Source organism: Orussus abietinus, unplaced genomic scaffold (assembly GCF_000612105.2).
Source record: "Orussus abietinus isolate OABI.00-Male unplaced genomic scaffold, Oabi_2.0 scaffold205, whole genome shotgun sequence".
Classification (NCBI taxonomy): Eukaryota; Metazoa; Arthropoda; class Insecta; order Hymenoptera; family Orussidae; genus Orussus; species Orussus abietinus.
The window spans coordinates 36281-43536 of NW_019394368.1; positions in this window are offsets into that span (position 1 = coordinate 36281).

A 7256-nucleotide genomic window follows, 5' to 3' on the forward strand; every position below is an offset into this window, starting at 1 on the left:
GGGCCCGGCTCTCGGTTATGTAAATCACCAATTTTCCCGGCGCGACAGCTAAGTCGGCCCCAGCAAACAGTGGTCGGCAACTTCGTCCAGGACACTTTTGCCACGAGAAACGACGGAACGCCTTTCCAACCGCCTAACCTAAAAAGAGGCGAAATTACGATATTCGCTTGAGACATTTACATTCGATGTACGTGAGGTCGCGAAGGACTTCCTTTTCTCTCGTTGCTTGAGACTTCGTGGAATATTCTCAGGGAATCCTCATCCTTAGTGGCCGTTCCGATCGTTGAACGCCTTCGGGGAATGGCCAGCTTCTCGTCTACCTGGATATTAAAATCGAATATTAGAATTATGTAAATAGCTTCGGGTATAGTTAATTCCTCTCGGCGTGGGTGAGTGTCGTAGGAGGTGCGAGCCCTCTCGGAATGGTCGCCGATAATCGCTCGGCCGGTAACTCGTCTCCGAGGCGGGGTGGAAAGAAAAGAGGGGGCGAGCGCGGCCGATGAGGACGGGGCGAGGGGCCGCGCCGGCGGAGCGAGAGAGAGGGAACGCGTGCGGGTCGAGAGGCACGCTGCAACGCGAAAGCGTCGGCTCGGTTTCCTCGCCGCGCAGTTCAGCCAATGGGAGCCCAGTGGGCGCCGCGGGTAGGAGGAGACAGTTCCGCGCCGACAGGCGACGTAATCACCCGAGGCCGTGTCCGCCGCTGCCCTCGGGCCCCTTCGGCTCCCTCCGTCCGCGCTCGCGCGTCCTCTCCCCTCCGCGTCCTTCCCCGCCGGTGGCCCAGGGGAGACTGCCCCCGCGGAGCGCGCTGGTCACAGGGCGACTGGACCCGCCGTCACGTGACCTGCGCGCGCAGTTATGGCGGCGGGAACTGCCAAAAATTTGAACGTCACCAAACGCATCTATCCTAATGAAAAAATCATTCTGAAAAAAAAGACAGGCGATTACCAATGCCCGAAAGAGTTCGAAAGGTTAGGAATACATGAACGTCGGAGGATGAATTCGACAGATTCAAGGTGTCACAATCCGTAGAAGATGGCGCTTTCGGTGCTTATTTTTCTATCATTTCGCTTAAAAAATTGTGCCGAGCCAGTTCATACGAATGGCCACGCATTTTCACAACCGAAAACATTCCATAATCCCGTTAGCTACTCATTTTACACATTTTCGCTCATTTTGCTTTACCTAATATTTACCGAATACTCGCGATAACAAGAATGTCAAATATTTTCCATGAATCCAAAATGGCGGACGTGACCATTTCGCTTGCGACTTTCGCAGAAAATTTGAAACGCCGGAGAGTGTTGCAACGCGTTACTTGATACGTGTCCAGGAGGTAAATACGTTTCCTCACTTTTTTCCAAGTTTACTCGCTAAAACGACCCGAGCTAACCTCGAAGTTTCGGAACTCGGCCTTCGCGACGTCCTGCCGACTTCCTTCCGGCACGCGATTCGCGGAAAACGGACGCGCTGATTGTTTCCGTTTAGAGGGTGCTAAGGGCGTTGATAAACGGCGAATCGTTAGCCGGCTGCCGGCTGACGTTCCCCGTCGAGAATCGCAATTATAACCGCATAGGAGAGGCGCCCAGTTCGCGTAACTCTCTGGCAGCCTTGCCTCAGGGTGAGCGAGTGGAGGCACCCTTCCCCGAGGCGGTGTCGTTACTCCGCAGTCGTTTATTCCCCAGCGACTGGACGTTAACGGATATACCCCCCTAACGACGGCCCGGCACTTAAACCCGATATCCTAGGAACGTTAAATCATGCGAGCGGTTACCTTAAAACCGAGATTATTGCTTTATTAAAACCCACCTTCGATATGGACGAATCCCAATTAGTAGTAAATTACCGAGTGTCGTTACCAGAAGACGTTAACCGGGACTCGTTAACGACCGGTTCGTACTCCATCTAACGCTTCACGTCGCGTCAACACCTTTCGTGCTCGACAGGATTGCACTTCCTGAAGAGCAGAATTTCGTTTACCGTGAAGAAGAGTTGACCCCAAAAAAAAAAACAAAATGGAAAAAAATTCCAGATAAACATCCCGCAGAACAGGATAAGAAAAAATATGTACAAAAGTGTTTTGCGGAGCGGAGAAAATATTAGAACCGATTTTGCTTATTACTATCTTTTGGTTAGGTTCCTATTAATCGATTTCACCTGACACCGTCATTTTAATTCCGTAATAATTTTTAGGTGAGAGCAGAGGGTACGTACGCGGCAAAGTGTCAGGATGCCGCCATCTTGGACGGTGTTTCTCGCAAGGACGTAATTGGGACCGATGCAAGGGTGAAGGGCCTCCTCGGGCCCCGACCGGGGCCTTGCTCGCGTCAGGTGCCGGCAGCCGTTGACGCGGCCGTTACCGTCCGGCAACGCTCCGCAATAATAATGTATGCCATTAATAAGAATACGAAAGTCGGCGTGCGTGTCTCGAAGAAGGCACCCCGGCTTCCAGGGAAGGCCATGTGCTCCAAGGGTGAAGGCTTTTAACGGCTGGACAAGCCTTGCCCTCCGAGCGAGCACCAGCTGATCGCGACATGTGCTTCCCGCGCGTTTTGGTCCCCGAAATCGCCACCCTAGGAGAGGTCGCCGTGGAAAGAAAGGTGCCTTGGCGGGGCCCTAAGGCCCCGAAGGGCGGCAATCGGGGAACTAGGACTTGTAACCTACCGCAAGGCTTTGTAGCAACGTTTGATCGTCCCAGGACGACGGGCCGTAATTAATTGCCGGCCCCGTCGACGCCGAATTGGGCCGCAGCTGGCCCAAAGGACGTCGATCGCTCTCCGAGATGGGCCCCGAAGATCGGCCGACTTTGATATTGGCCGAAATTTCCGAGCTCGATGGAAACGATTCGTTAGACCGCTGCTCTTCCTCCTGACGTACAGGTGGAGTGACGCGAGCAGGCTTCCGGTTCTTGATGAGGCCCTCTTCAGGGAACTCGCTGGGACTTTAATTCTTGCGGTGGGTTGCGCTCCTAATGCCGACGATGCCTTTCGATTAATAACACCGTTTATTTGCGTTTTACAGTCTATTAGCGGGTCGCCGCGGACACTTGTTCTTCTCTTAACGAGCCTGGCTCTTCCCTCTCTGGGGAGACCGTTTCAGCGACCAGGTGACCGTCTTCCGTTGTTCCGCAAACGGCTGCAGCTGCGAATTTACCGCAACGAATGCGAGTCTCGCTAGTGCCCAAAAGGAGGCAAGACAAGGTGCAATGACGGAGAGGAAGCGTCGATGAGTTTTCGAATAAATCGATTCGGACTATCCGATACGTTTGTCGATTCATTAACAATGTTGCAACGTGCGTTTCAATGTCACGACTCACCGAATAAATACCACCGAGATTTTGGACAGGGGGAAGAGAGCCATCGAAAATGTCGATATAAATTGATAAAGTCGGCATTTTCATCAGCCACGGACAATGATCGATGATCGAGTGTGAGTCTCACGATCGCCCAAAAAGAGGCAAGGCAGAATATCGATTTAGACTATCCGACAAAAATATTGCAACGTGCGTTTCAGTGGCACAACTCATGCTATCCAAATTTTGGTCGGGGTGAGCAGAGTCATCGACTATGTCGATATAAATTCAAGGAAACGTCATTTTCATGAATCACGGACGATGATCGATCCTCAGCCCGTGGTGGGTTGTTAAGGGGCTCCTCGCTCCGTAATAACTGAATTTCATGGGAGTTAATGCGAGTTATTACGCAAAAACCATGACGCACGCCAAGAAGCAGCGTTCTCCACTTGGACCGATGATCAATGGGGGTTAAATGAAGACCTCGTCTGGGTCCGGAAGGGTGCTGACGGCCCGATTATTAATCCCGAAGCAGAACCTATCGGTGGCGCGTATTACGCCGCATTATGGGGCATTATGGAATTAGTATAAGGCCGGGGCAGATGGAGGAAGGGTGGAGGCGCGAGGCGCGCCATGGTACGTTGCACCTTATATCCCCGACCGAACAGGTGCATCAGCCGAGCGGCAAGTGTAGGATAGAGCAGGGGTATTAGAACCGGCGCAGGTTGCGACGTGGGGTGCATAACTATTTCGGCGAGGAGGGAGTGCGCCCCGTTTTTTCAGGGGGAATTTTTTTTTCAGCTTTCTTTCCTCAAGAGCGACCGTTGAACCGACCGGTGCGCGCGTTTTCGCGTGCACCTTCCCCGGGAGAAACGTACTTGAACTCGGGAAATCAACATACGAATATAGATATAAAAGGGCCGTGAAAATTCCCTTTCCCTAAAAGGAATGACAGAAATGCTTGCCATCAAATCTGTAATTTACCCCTCAAAAACGTAGGCCCCGACATCCGGCCCATGACATCCCTTGTAAAAATGAAAAGAGTCCTTATGAACAAATTTTTAAAAATTATATCTCGCGGATGTCCCTTCCATAGGGTCTCTGCACGTTCACGGCAGAATTTCCCACGATTCGGTACACGGTTTGGAAAAAAAAAAGTATCATCGGCAGTTCTTGTAAGTGCAACCTGTAGGGGATGTCGAGAAGGAAAGGGTTGTCGCAGAAGAGAGCCTGGTCTTTTATCCGTCCACGATGCATCGATAACGAACCGATGTATAGTTTCCTTCCATCTCATACCAAAGGGAAGTTCCCATCGAGGTTTCGTCAAGTACGTCCGTGAATTCATAGAAACGGGAAACAGTGGTTGCAGTCTAGGATGCACCGCAAGGCGAGCCGCCATGCCGGGTCGGGTTCACACACTTGAACATGCGCATTCCCTCGAAGTCACGGTGCTTTAACTCCGTTGATTTATAGATTACTTCGATCAACGCCAAGCGGCAATTTGCCGAAAGTTCAATTTAACCGGAGGGTCGAGTTCCGTTCTGTGTAGGGAGCGTGGTTCCGCTTGGTTCCACCTATAACGGCGCCGGTGTGAACCAAGTGTGGATATTTCGACTCTCCCGGGAGATTCGGCGGAAACGGGGAAACGCCGAGTACGCGACACGGCCCGTGGGTCGGGATAAAAGCCATTATTGTCTAGGACGATCGTTCGACCAGTTAAAAATCCGGGCGTCGATGCAAATAAGCGTGAAAGTTGAGTTCCGACGTGGAGTCCCTCAAATGCGACAATCATATATTAAGAAAATATCTCCCCGAAGATCCGCCACATTAATCCAATCTCCCCGACTGGAAAATGCCGGATTTCAAAATTGGGCCCATAAAATGAAGGATTCGCGGGGGGTCGAGGACCACCCCCGCCCGGGGCATTAAACCGAGGTGGTAACCCGCGGCCCGAGCCGAACGCTCCAATTTTTCCATCTCCTCGGTGCCACCTGTCGACGCTTGGGATCGAAGGGGGAGGGAGGGGGGGCCCGGTGGGCGGGAGGGTCGCGTCCATGGGGAAGGGAGGGGGGCCGTCCGGGCCCGGCGCGGAGAGGGGGGAAGACGGGCCGATTCCCCGGGCGGGCCTTTTTTCGGGGGTCTCGGGCCCCCCGGGAGGGGGGAGCGGCCCCTCCGCCTCGGCGCGGGAAGGCGGGGGCGAGGTGGAAAGGGGCCCGACAGGTAACGCGGGAGTGCCGCGACGCGGAGGAAGCGGGAGGGGCGGCGGCGGTGGAGGGGGAGGGAGGGGGGTAGGCGAAGCGGAGGTGAAGCGCGACCGGCCCTCCACCGAGGGGCCCCAGCTAGTCCAGTCCGGGACAGCACGCCTCCTGCTGCACGCTCCACGAGGTTTACGCGAGACTCGCTGCGCGTTATCGTCCGCTGCGTTATCACCGGGGCCCTTCTCGCTGCACGCGCTACAAGCCCCTGGGGCCCGATCGGGGCCCGACCGCGAACGCGCCGGCCGACTCCACCGTCGAGCCGGGCCCCGGAACACGGCCCGACCGGAACCATCGGCCGCGCGAGCCGCTCCCGGGCCCCGCCGATCGCGGGCCCCGGCTTTGGGCCCGATCGACCGCCGACCCCGCGACTCAGTTTCGAGAAGCCGGCGCGAGAGTGACACCCGGATCGAGACGTCTAGGGGTTAGGCCTCGAATCTGGGCCCCTTCTCTGAAACCCGGAACCACGTGACGAAGACGCGCGGCCACGTGCGCGCAGGCTACGCGCCCTCGCTGAGGGCGAGGCCTTTGCGCCCCGTTTTCGTGCCTCCGGACCTATGCGGGACGGCTGACTCCCTGCACTGTGCTCCGTGTGCTCGGTGACTTCGACGATCGGACAGGCGGCACTGCTCACTGCGGAAAGTGCCTCGAGGTAAGGGAACCTCTTGCGCCGATTATTAAGGAACTTCTTCATTTTTTAATGTCGCGATGATGAACACCCTCGAAATTCCGTGTTCTACTGGAAATTCATCCGGATTCGTTCGGGAGCTAGGCGGAATCCTTGGCCTGATTTTTTGGGGAGTTCAATGAGGATCTCGTTTTTTCTCGGACTCGGTGGAAGGATCCCGGAAACAAATCGGATTTAAATCCTGCCAGTGTTGCTCGCTACGTTTCTCGGGAATTGGAGTGCCTCGGACCGAGAGCCGCCGCCGCTTTCTGCCCGGCCGCACTTTTTCCGCCGCGGTTTGCTCGCGTAACGATCGCTCGGCTGGGGATACATTTTTATCAGAGGTGTGATCACCTCCGGCGATACAACGGACTTCGCTTAGAATGGCTCGTTGGGTCTATCTCTCCCTGCACCGAGAGAAAGAAAAAAATATCACTTTCCGTGGTGAAGAAAGGAAACGAGGAATTTCTTCGGCGAGGAACGTTTAGATTCGTAGGTAGGGTAGGTCATTCATTTCGCGGTATCGGGGTGGGTTTGTTTGCGGTTTTTGGAGGTTAGAGTAGCCAGTGACCGCGGGATTTCTCTTCCCTTGCCTGGGAGGGAGACGTCCTGGGGTGGGGACGTTTTGCGTTATTCCTGGTTATTATCCCCGTTTCCGATCGAGGCATCTGCTCTTTTGCACCCTCGCAGTCGGTCGTTGCAGCCCTTAGCGAAGCTACCGTTCGGCTCGAAGACAACTGCCATCTTCGGGCAGTTGGCGCGTCAGGTGGTGGTCGTTAGGACTCGAAGAGGCTCCGCAGGGCTCGGGAAAATTGCGACGAGGACGCCGGCCTCGCGGGAGATCCGCGTTCTTAGAAGGAAAAAAGAAAGTAGTTGATAAAATACGGGAAGGAGAATTGGCCGCGTCTTGGAAGACCATTTGTGGTCTCTATATGTAACGTTTTAACTCCCTGACTTAAAGGGGTCGTTTGTTGGTACCCTATTGCATTTCTTTCGTCTTATTTATTTATTATAGGTGGACACTTTAATGGGAAAATTTCGTTCC